Raw genomic sequence first — 12,521 nt, forward strand, 5'->3', positions numbered from 1 at the left:
TAGGTTCGGAATTTTTTTGGTGTCCGTGTTAGAGGGCTGATAATGGCGGTAGTATAACAAAAACCAAATGGTTGGTGCTCACTGCAGGGATATCACTCATATGTGAGCAGGCAGGGCATAGGGCAGGCAAAGTATGGCACACACATGGAGCATAGGGCAGGCAAAGTAGGCCACACACATGGAGCATAGGGCAGGCAAAGTAGGGCATACACAGGGGACATAGGGTAGGCAGAGTATGGCACAAAAAGGGAGCATAAGTCAGGTAGAGTGCAGCAGGAGACCACTCTAAGATGAACAGTTCATACTGTGCTACATACAGTGACACAATGCTGGTGCTCCTCCAGCAGTTTGTATGAGCTGTCAACAGGTGAACAATGTGGGCACTTCCAGGCTGGGTTTAAGGTGTGAACACTACAGGGTTTTAGGGGTGTGAACAATAGAGGTGTTACAAGTGTGAACAATGCAGGATTTTACAATCTGAATTTAATGTTTAAACAATACATGGGCCAGTTAATGTGTGTAACTATGTAGTGATATCTTTTAAAGATTATACAGGGTAAGCAGTCACAGCAGGCAGACTTTCATGTGGGGGCCACACAAGGGGCAGGCTTCCAGTCGGACAGCACTGATCTATATCATACTACAAGTTAAAGGTGAACTAACACTTTTTAAAAATCCCAGTAATTGCTGTATCCTCTTTAATCTTTGCACCATGATTCCCACATAAAGTACAAGACTGCACTTTAAGACAGAGTGAGAGTCAGTCACAGTCAACTAAACAGAATGTTTGCAGCCCAAGATCGTCTGCTCTGTAGTATTCCAATACCTTTGTCTTGCAAGTTTGCTCATATCAACAAGTTTAGTGCCATAATTTTCATCAAATAATTTTATTATCATAGCATTCACCCTTCTGTGCAGTACAACCTCAATTTTCCCACCAATATATAATTCATAATGCATTTCCTGGATTTTACAGAGTTTTCTTCTGGTCCCATGAAACATTTTAAATGGATGTTATAGTATTTTAATCTTTCTTATATCACTGAACCACTTGGAGCCATCTTCAAATATTTTTCTTTACTGTGTATAATTTTATAAATTTGGTTTTTTTTTTGGCAGCAATCAGTGAGCAGTGTTTAGGCAATGCCATCTGAATACTTATTTGAATCACGTGTGAAACTGCCCAGGTGCTGAGTGTGAAGCATTGTTAAAGGAGAAGGAAAGCTACCAAAGCAGTTTTAGCCAATAGATTAGCAATAGTGCAAGCTGTAACACTATATTTTCCATACCTAAGTAAACAGCTCTAGAAGCTCTCTCTGTTTGTTTAGTATATCAGCTGCCATATTAGCTTAGTGTGACATCACTTCCTGATGGATTTCTTCTTGCTTACTCATAGATCTGAGCTCAGATTACAGCAGGGACGGGAGGAAGGGTAGAGAGGAACAAACTGAGCATGCTCAAGCCCTAGCCCTAGAGGTTTATGCTGAAAAGAGGAAGTCTGATACAGAGGCCCATATATACACAGCAGAAGGAAAGAAATGCTGTATTTCTTTTGACAAAGGACTAGGGATGCACCAAAAATAGTGGATTCGGTGCATCCCTACAAAGGACTCAGAGCAACATTACTTTGAGGGTTTACTGGTGTATTTATATAGACCTTTCTGATGAAGCTTACTTAATTTTAGCCTTTCGTGCTACTTTAAATTAAAAAGTACAGTGTGCTGTGTTAGTCTCTCTATAAAAGCATTAGCGTTGTGCTATTCTGAAGACAAAATATTTGATTTTTCTGCACTTATGTATTGTTGCAGCAATGAAAACATATTTAACAGTAATGCTTTAAAACACGAGTAATCCTAACTTTCTGGGTGTTGACTATGAGGATGCTTAGTCAAAATGTTAAAGAGATGCTGGTTTAGAGCAAAGAAGGACATCACAGAATGTTTCAGGTGTGGACAGTGGTGAACAAAATACCTTTGCTTGCCAGTGACCAATCATAATTTTATTTAATGGCAGTGCCCTGGCCAATGCACATAAAGGTTTGACAGATGAACCTTTGTGCAAAAAAAAGTTGAGTACTGGTAAAATAAAAGTAGAACCCATTATTTCAGATATTGGTAGATACATTTAATATATTTTATTTTGTAATTACAATCATACATCTTTTTGGTGTAACTTTTTTAAAGTTGATTTAGATAACAAACAGGTTCTTCTTTATATGGCACTACCAGAGAAATGTGTAAATGAAATTCCAAGAACAGGAATCATTAATTCTGCTTCCGAATGTTCAGGCTCAATGGAACCTCCGACATTAACACCTATAAGAGGTAAGAAAGAAGTGGCATGATGAGTGATTTTTAATTACCAGAGAAGAAAGAAAAGAAGAGAGAAATATAGGTAAAAATAGAGATTTGCTTCAGGATTTCTGTGAAGCAGACCCCGCTGTCATGAGGGGGCATGGGGAACAGGATAACTCAGACCACAGGGTCTGCTGCACAGAAATCCTCCCTCCCCAGCCACATTCTAACGAAAAATGTGTGCACCTGCCATATCAGTGCATGAGCTAGTGCATGAGGTAGCAGGCAGAGGTACAGTTGCTATGCATGCCAGGCCCAGTAACAGCTAGTTACGCGGGTTTAGGCTGCCAAAAGGGTTTGCAAAAAAGGAAAAAAAGGCAGGAAAATAGGTTAAATAGGGATACAAGCATTAGCTTTATAGTAGAATCGGACAGATCCAATACCCAAAATAATTTTCATCCCTATATTCTCCTTTCTTACCCCCTGGAGACGCTCTTTATAGCTGGCCTCATCCTCACTGGGATCTTGTAGAGGCAGTACAGGAAGGTAGCGCATTCACTGTCTCAGCCAGATCATAGAGAACACATGGATCCAGAGACCGAGCATTAATACAGCTAACAAGATATTCCTTATAATGAGACCTGATATGCAGAGAGAGAGAGAGAGAGTAAACGGTAATTAGCAGAGTGAAGTGTGAATTTTGAGGTAGCACAACTTATTGTTCGTATATTTTCAAGCTCTTTCAGGTTTTGGTTACTTTGTACAATGTAAATTGGTATGTACACTATATGCACCCATACAGCATTGCTAAATATGTTGCTGCAAACATGTGATAATAAGAAACACTAAAAGTTCTTTAAAGGCAATATCAATATATAGAACTTTACAGAAAGTGCAGTGTTTATTGGTCAACACGTACTTAATTCTACCATAACTTTTGCATAAAAATTACAAAGAACATCTCAAACATTTAAATCCACATGCACATTAAAGGAGAAGGCAAGTCGTTTACCACTTGGGGTTCCAAATTTTAGGCAACCCCAAGTGAATGTAGTTACTTACCTGAAACCCCCGGCCAGGGCTCCTATCAGCAGAAAACTGCTCCTGCCCAGGGTTATACCAGTGAGCACCACGGAGCAATCTTTAACTAAAAAGTCTGCTTTTTCATTCTACTGTGCATGTGTTTACCCAGGGGAATTTAAAGAAAGAAGAAGCCGGAAGAGAAGCGATCTGTGGTGCTCGCTGAAATAACCCCAGGCCGGTGCAGTTTTCTGCTGATAGGAGCACCGGCCCGGGGTTTCAGGTAAGTAAATACATTCACTTGCACCTAACATTTGGCACCCCCAAGTGGTAAACGACTTTCCTTCTTTAAAACATTTAAATCAACATGCAGCTGAACATATGAAATGGCATCCGATGAATCAGGAAAAAAATTATGCTAAATCTGGGAACATGTAAAATCAGGCAAAGTCATGCATTATATATTGGTATTACATCAAAAAAACGGTGTAAACTTTAAGTAGTTCATATAAATAGTTAAAATGATTAATTCATGTGCTAATAAATCAGTCAATTCATTGGTGGTCATTGGAATTTACCTAAAGTTTTTTTTAATTCAGTTTGCCCAAAGTTTAAACCCTATACACCTGCCTGCTCTTGTCATGTTGCTCTGCCTTATCACTGTTTAATATGTAAGTTACATAAGATTCTATGTACGATTTTAGACAAGTTAAAGTAAGTTTTTGCTTAAGTTATATACAGTGCACACATTTTAATGTAAATATATACTTTACAATTAACGTAACTTCACACTACGCTGCTCTTTGGTTTGAAAGTTTCCTGGGCCCTGGACAACAGACCCCCCCCCCTTCTCCACTCTAGCCCTGCCAATGAACACAACCCACTTAACAGATGCACCGACAATAGCAAAATAAAATTGCAGAGAAGCAATTATAAATGCCTATGATCTAACCAAACCCCACCCACTCATCTTATGCAACAGTCAATACCATGGCAAAGTCATATACTTACTCGCACAAACCAGCATATCCTGGAGGTGTTAATTTGCCACATGATTCGTCTCTAAGGCCATCAGGTATCTCCTTTTGCTCCATCACATGACACCCACCAATAGAATAAAATGGAACAAAAAATCATTATGAGAGAAAAGCAGAGAGAGAATGATTGTAGTAAAGCAAGAGAGTATAAACACTCAGTGAGGAGTGAAGAAAGAATAAATGCATTAAGGAAAAAACATACATAGCAAATAACTTAATAATAATAATATAAAAGAATAACTGTAAACAAAAAAGGAGAGCAAGGAAGAAGAGCAATGGGGTAAGGATGAATGCCCACAAATGTGGTAAAAGTATAATAGGAGAGCAGAGTACAGAAGGAATGAATATTGTCAGGTTCACACTGAGATTCAGCCCAAACAGTCCTCCACAGGACTAATCAATAGTGAAGGTCTGTGGCATTTTACAGCTGCCCCTTTGGGATTTGCCAGAATATAAAGATTGCCAATGTGGGTCAGATATACAGGTAGAAACAACAGAATTCTACCTGTATCTAACTATTCAGCACGTACTATGGCTGATGTTCTGGTGCCTTCAAAGGCGCCTGATCAAAATTTTCCGGACAGCCCGATCAACGAGCCGACTGACATCCAAGTCTTCTGCCAATATCTGTCGGCTCGTCTCCCACCATACATGCACCTAATATCACATGAAAATTTATTTTGTACGATATTATTGGTGCGTCTATGGCCACCTTAATGCTTAAAGTAGACAGGTCAAGACACACTTTAATTAGCAGTTAGTTACTGTGAGTACAAATCTAAAAAGAATCACACATTGGCATAAATAGAACTTCTTAAACCACACAGTGCATTTCAAGATGTTCTTAACTAATATAAATAATTATCCCTACTAAAATGGAACAGAGAAAACCTTTTACGTCACATGGTTTGCTTACCTGAAGCAGTCTCTGCAGACGTGTCACATCCCAATCTCGTAGGTAAAATAGACAATCTCTAGGATGGTGAGCATGGAGAGACGTCCTTACTGTACAGGAAGGGACTGTACATTTCTTGAAATATAACATATGAGTTAATGCTGTGATGACATCAGTGAATTAATTTTGTTCCACAACTGTAAATGAATCATTTTAGAATATGAGTATCATTCTTCAATGCAAGGGATGCTACCTTTTCTGAAAAAAAATGACGGCCTGCCTACATTTTTTTCCATCTTCCCTATTAATATCTATGGCATCAGGTACCATTTTTATTGGCCAGGTGGCAACCTTAGGGTGATGATACATGCTAAGATTCGGGATTCGGATTCCCCGAAAAGCCCTTCCACCAGCTAGAATCTAAATTGGCGGCGGGATGGCGTTTCGAGTGCCATTCCGTGGGCGATTTAGATTCTAGCCAACGGGAATGCTTTTCGGGAGATTAGTCGTCTGAAGAAGAGGAGATTTGTCACCGGGCAATTTAATCTCCCCGAATCTTAGCATGTGTACATGCCTTAGGCGTGAGACAAATCATCTGTCTTGTCAGCTCTTGCTTCAAGTGTTGGCTGACTTCATTCAAGTGGTGAATGACACATATTTCCCTATTGTCTAAATTAATATTCTGCACCCCCCACCCTGTTTCTGTCTCTCTTAATGCTGTGCCCACAAAACAATCGTAAAACTGAAGTGTAACAAAGAAGGTACTCACATTTCTTGGGTGGAAGGTGTTGTAGCAGCTACTGCAGAACTGGTGGCGACACTGAGAACATATGATTCTGTCCAGATTCTGTTCAAGAACCAGATGTGTCTACTGTTGCAACTGTAACTGCTGATGTGATTATTCTTCACTATGAGCTCAACCTTCTCGTCTCGGTAGGGAATTATCTGTCATTACGTATATATAGGCTTGAGACAAGAAAACAACAACAAAAATATTAAATGAAAACATATTGTTGCTGTAAAGGGATACTATTATGGGAAAACATGTTTTTTCAAAATGTCTCAATTAATAGTGCTGCATCAGCAAACTTCTGCACTGAAATCTGTTTTTTTTCAATATAGTATATGTTTTTACTTTTTTTAATTTAATTTTGAAATTTGACATGGGGCTAGCCATATTGTCAGTTTCCCAGGTGCCCCCAGATGTCACCCTCCTCCCTTTCCCCCAACAGCCCATCAGCAGAACAATGGGAAGGTAACCAGATAACAGCTCCTTGGTACATTTAAAAACAGCACTCAATAGAAAAAACCCATGTCTCATTTTGTAGCATTGAGTAGGAGAAACTATAGCCTCTCAGAAAGCAGTTCCATAGTGCCGCACTGGCTCTTTCTGAAAGCACATGACCAGGCAAAATGACCTGAGATGGCTGCCAATACACCAATATTACAACTAAATAAAAAATACATTGTTGGATTAGGAATGAAATTTTATATGGTAGAGTGAATTATTAGCAGTGTAAACAGTGTAATTTAGGAATAAAAACTACACAATAAAAAGTATAACCAAATCCCTTTAACTTACAATTGTGCCCTCAGTGCCTTACTGTGGTGAAAAAAAAATTAAGACGTGTCCATTTTCGATGTGTTTTGATTTAGATACAATCATTAGCAGAAAAGCACCAATTATTGCTAATGTTCCACATAAGCTTGCTCAAAATAATTAGTTTCTTGCCAACCATAAATTTAGCTTGTTTGTACAGGTCTCTAAATGAGGGTCTCATTATGTGATGGTTGTTTGGGTTGATCTCATGCCAACAATCATATCACTCCAGTGGCCAGTGAAATTTTGTTAGTTGCTTGTTTAAGCAAAAGTTAAAAGGGTTGTTCACCTTTGAGTTAACTTTTAATATGAGGTTGAGAGTGGTATTCTGAGACAATTAGCAGTTGGTTTTTATCATTTGTGGTTTTAGAGTTATTTTGCTTTTTTATTCAGCAGCTATCCAGTTTGCAATTTCAGCAACCTGGTTGCTAGAGTCCACATTACCCTAGCAACCATGCATCGCTTTGAATAAAAGACTGGAATATGAATAGGAGAGGGCCTAAATAGAAAGAAGAGTAATAAAAAGTACCAATAACAATACATTTGTAGCCTTACAGAGCTTTTTTTTTTTTTTTTTGAGGTGAGTGACCCCCATTTGAAAGCTTGACAGTAGGAAGAAAAAGGCAAATAATTAAAAAACTATAAAAAAAATGAAGACCAATCGAAATGTTACTTAGAAACAGCCACTTTATAACATGCTAAAAGATAACATTAAAGAGATAATGATCCCTTTCGTACATCTACCATAAAATTGACTTTGCATGCTTCTTATTATTATGGCATTAAGTATTTGCCCAATGTTTTTACATTACCTATTTGACTACCTGTGATCGCCTATGAGGGGACTGCCATATTTGTGCAGCAGGAGTCCGTTAGCATTAGAAATTTTAATTGACAGGCTGAGATGGGACAGTCAGATTGGCAAAACAGTCAGGTTTAGTAACGTCAAATAACAATTACTTATAGGTAACGTTTAAAGTACATTCATATTTTAAAAAGTAGTTTTTTAGTGTCAGTATCACTTTAAGGTGGACCCCCCTTTAAAGGAACAGTAACGTCAAAATATAGAAATGTTTTAAAGTAATGAAAATATAATGCAGTGTTGCCTGCACTGGTAAAACTGCTGCAAACTGCTGCTGCTGCAAAAAGATCAGTTTTACCAGTGCAGGGCAACAGTACATGATATTTTCATTACTTTAAAACACTTTCATTTTTTTTTACTGTTCCTTTAAGTACAGGGTTCTTACTGTGCTTTCTGCCCATAGACAGCCCATCTTGTGCCTAATAAATTGTGTACAACTAAGGAACAAGGAAGTGGACATCTCTACGTCACAGACACAGCACTTTTTGTGCTGTAAATCTTGCTCCCTAGGAATTGTGTACAAACATGCTAGATAGCTGGAGTGCATTGAGGGGTGCAAAGGCTGCCTCAGGTAACTGAGGATGGTGTGGGTGATAATATAGTGAATAAAGTACACCGAGGAGTTCCATGACCATATCATACGAGGTTACTTCTAATATCCTTATATTTTACAATAGGGGGCACTTTATTTATTATAATATACAAGTTTTAGTGAGTCATGTGAAAAAATTACATCACTACTCACCGTTTATAAGTGATGACATCATTAGTCACTGTTTATATAGTGAATAAAACAAAAACTGTGGTAATTGCGCACAAGGATGAACCATCACAGACATAAAATCAACACCAAATCATGTACACCAGTGGGGCAACACTTCTGCAGTCAAAATCACAGTCTTCAGGACATGCTGGTCTTAATTCTAAAAGGGAACTTTAAAACTGAACAGGAAAGGAAGATTTATGAATTCAAATGTAGGGAGTTATTTAACACATTTAGGGTAGGGACACACTGGACGATTTGTCGCCAACGTTTTTAAAAAGCAAATCGCTCGTTTTGTCTCTGAACAAAACCAAATGAAAGACGCCAGCTCCTGTGCCCACAGCGCGTTTGTGAATCGCCTGTAGCTCCAAAACGCACTGAGACCCTTTTCCGAGCGATTTATCAGAAATAGCATGTACTTAGAAAAGCACTGAAATCTCCTAGACACGCACACACATACAGATAAGTAGCAGCAATTGTATTTAAATTACAATGCGAACGCAATGACGCAAGACGCAAGAACGTAAAGACGCCAGGTTACAGCGGGAAGCACAAACCGTTTCCGGTTTGGGTGGAGCACGTACCGCACAGAGTAATGGGATACAAATCGCTCTGTGCCAATAGTCGCTGTGAATCGTCTGTTCAAAAAAGACGATCGTCTTGTCGCCGCGATTTACTTTTTTAAAACGTTGGCGACAAATCGTCCAGTGTGTCCCTACCCTAAGACAGGGCCTTAATTTAGGGTCAGGTTTCATGTCACACTATGTGACCTGACTGAATCCAGACTCCTGGACTATTTACAACCCACCCTAATTCATTGCATTATCTCTACAATTTATCTCTAGCTATCTGTAACTTCCTAATGTATTGCCCATGAATACCTTTCACTGATCTAACAGTATATATGCTGTGCCTTTCTAGCTTTCATTTGTATTTTGCCTGACGAAGGGGCCCTGGTGTTCCAAAAGCTTGCAATGTATTTTTATTGTTAGCCAATATAGATATCACGTCTACAATAATTTTTGGTATTTGTTTGTTTTTTTGTTTGTTATTTATAGCGAATAAAGTACCCCTCTTGTAAATTATAAGGATATTATAAGTTACCGAGGAGTTTCATGACCATATAAAAGAACGACGCCAAAGGCCGAGTGTTTTTATACAGGTCATGGAACTGGGGGTACTTTATCCTATATAATAAAGTTGAAGTGTCTCTGCGTCCAGTCCCTGTGTCCGTGGGATTGCGCTACTGCGCATGTGCCCCACAGGACGCAGAGACACTTCAAATTATAACGTCACAATCAGCTCCTCAGCTTCACGCCTCCCCTTCCATTGGCTGCGCCGTCCAACGTACGACACGTCCAATCAGGCTGACGACATCATGTGGTGCCGCCCCCCCTGTCTCCCTCCCTTGCAGTGCCGGGCCAGACCCCCTCTACATATTAAAATTTTGGAGAAAAAGAATTCACCGATGCGCATCGCCGCTCGCGCATGCGCACGAGAAGCGCCGCTCGCGCATGCGCACGAGAAGCGCTGCTTGCGCATGCGCACGAGAAGCGCCGCATGCGCATGGCGGCGGCCGAACTCGGTGCGGCACAGTAGGGGGCGGGGGGCCCTGGAGCAGGGTCGCACTGGGGGGCCCGGGGCCCGCTGGTGTGTGTGTATACACACACACACAAACATAATTATGCACACACACATTACACACAATAACAAATATATATATATATATATATATATATATATATATATATATATATATATATACACCCAGTCAATATAAAGTCACTGTAGCCCATGAATGTAAGAGAAATGTGACGGTAGATAAAACATGGCTTCCCCTCAGAACATCAGCAAGAGATTCCCAGGACATTTAAGGTTTCCCCGCAGCTCCCAGACTTCCCACTATCGCTCATATGGACATGGTCACGAGGGGAGAGAGTGGGGAACAGAAAGAGGCCTCACATCATTTCAGCCATCAGCAACGCGAATAAAGCGGCAGATGACGACGGATTTAAGTCACAAGCGCTCAGCCCTCACCTTCTCTTAGACATCTTGGTTACCGGAAAGAGAAAGAGGCGGGCGCAAGGGATGCCGGGATATAGCAGCCAGTTGGGCAGGGAGGGAGACGGGGGCGGCACCACGTGATATCGTCAGCCTGATTGGACGTGCCGTACGTTGGACGGCGCAGCCACGTGACCAGGAAATGGAAGGGGAGGCGTGAAGCTGAGGAGCTAATGGCTGATTGTGACGTTATAAGTTGAAGTGTCTCTGCGTCCCGTGGGGCACATGCGCAGTAGCGCAATCCCACGGACACAGGGACTGGACGCAGAGACACTTCAACTTTATCCTTATATAATAAAGTTGAAGTATCTCTGCGTTCAGTCCCTGTGTCCGTGGGATTGCGCCACTACGCATGTGCCCCACGGACCGTCTCTGGCACATTTACGCTAGCGACGTAGATAGACGCGCAACTTCGCACCCTTACGCTGTGGTGTGTTTTACCATTGTGGGTGATAGTCTGAAAAACGTAAATACGTTACCGTTTGCCAACCTAGAACAATTCTGTTTTTATAAATGTTTGACTACATATGTTCTAGCGCCCGTTAATTTAACGGGCTTAATGTCTAGTTTATTATAAAACACAAGTTTTAGTGAGTCATGTGACAGAAATGACATCAGAACTCACCATTTATAAGAATATAATTTACAAGATATTCATGGCTTTTGTGTATTATAGAACTATTCCCATGGATATTCACCCTAGTGGGAAAGAGGCCCTTAGTGGGGCCGAATGAAGTTAGGCTGGGGCCCCCTCCCCCTGGTTTGTACGGGTCGAGAGGCACTCACTCACTCCTACCCCTCCACCCCCCTTTTTGGCTAGAACAATGGGCTTGGTAAGTTTCGGCGGGAACAAAGGGGGGCGGGAGGAGGGAGCTGAGGGGAGTGCCGTGGGGGTGGTTTAGGGGGTTAAAAGGTGAAGCAGAGCAGGAGAGCCGGGCATTAACTTTTGTTTTTGTCTCCCACCCTCCCACCCTAGGAGAAGATGGGACGCGAAATATGGTACTCCAGGGTTCTAGGAACCGATCGCCTTAGAGGGGTCAGGAAGGAATTTTTCATCAGGTTGCAAATCGGCTATAAGCTCCTGAGTTTTTCGCCTTCCTCTGGAATGCCATTGTCTGTGTAGGTCAACGATAGTCTTTCCCCTGACGCAGCTGCGGTTCCACATTGGGCGTCAGCACGGCTCCGGAAATGGTGAGATTTACAGTGCAGGCCTACCCTTGGAGAGTCACTAGCGTGGATCAGACTGAGACTGCACGGTCTTGTCTGAGTTCAGCTGAGAGGCTGGGTTAGCGCCACTATTGCACATGATAGGGAGCAAGAGGATGGGTAACCGTAGGTCACAGAGTGCGTTTTGCCCCTGAATCTCTGCTCCCTTGTAAGTCGGTAAAGGTATGGGCGGAGGCCCAGAGGAAATGATAGGAGCCGCAGCTGTGGGTCAGGGGTGCCTAGTCCTTTGTGAATTTGTAAATAAAGAACGTGACCTCCACAGATTTTGCCACTATTCATGTGTTTGTGTTTTTATTTAATTGAAATGTTAGGATTTAGTTAAGGTAAAGTTAAAAGAAGGGGGTAGGGGGATCCTTAGCCTATGAGCCCCTCCTCTGATTGCCTCTCAAGCAAACATTTATATCTTGTGACACAGGGAATTGAATGTTGGAAGTGTTACAAGAGAGAGAGCCCTGTGAAACACAACACATGGAGAGCTTAAGCAAAGGACAAGGTGGCTAGAACTGTTACTTATTTAGTCAGTAAGTATCCGAGGCACTTAGTTTCAGTGTCTGTGTTGTACCATTCTCCTACGCAACTTTCCCTTTCTATACAGTACGGAATCCTTCTTCCTGAACTGTCTATATTGTCAGTCACTAAGCAGCTGTTTCCCCTATCCTTTTTACCTTCACGTTCTCGAGTCATTCGCCCACACTCTTCCAGCGCTCCTTCTTCAACAGCCCTTTTACTTGCTTCCCTCTCCTCTCTCCCTCTCCACACTGT

General features: G+C 41.3%; 2 long non-coding RNA genes across 3 annotated transcripts; both read right to left on the minus strand.

Annotated features, from left to right (window-relative positions):
• Positions 1–2,109: 2,109 nt before the first annotated feature.
• On the minus strand, positions 2,110–4,422 carry LOC108714859. Its single transcript, XR_001935418.2, has 3 exons — positions 4,326–4,422; positions 2,775–2,935; positions 2,110–2,315 (listed from the first exon to the last, which is right to left on the minus strand). It is a non-coding gene; the product is annotated as an uncharacterized LOC108714859 (long non-coding RNA).
• Positions 4,423–5,271: 849 nt separating this feature from the next.
• On the minus strand, positions 5,272–12,519 carry LOC108714860. 2 transcript variants are annotated; one of them, XR_001935419.2, is made up of 3 exons: positions 12,425–12,519; positions 6,016–6,212; positions 5,272–5,381 (listed from the first exon to the last, which is right to left on the minus strand). It is a non-coding gene; the product is annotated as an uncharacterized LOC108714860 (long non-coding RNA). The 2 variants fall into 2 exon arrangements; XR_001935420.2 differs by having other exon boundaries at positions 5,272–5,443.
• Between the last annotated feature and the right edge of the window lie 2 nt (positions 12,520–12,521).

The sequence above is a fragment of the Xenopus laevis genome, chromosome 1L (assembly GCF_017654675.1).
Source record: "Xenopus laevis strain J_2021 chromosome 1L, Xenopus_laevis_v10.1, whole genome shotgun sequence".
Taxonomy (NCBI): domain Eukaryota; kingdom Metazoa; phylum Chordata; class Amphibia; order Anura; family Pipidae; genus Xenopus; species Xenopus laevis.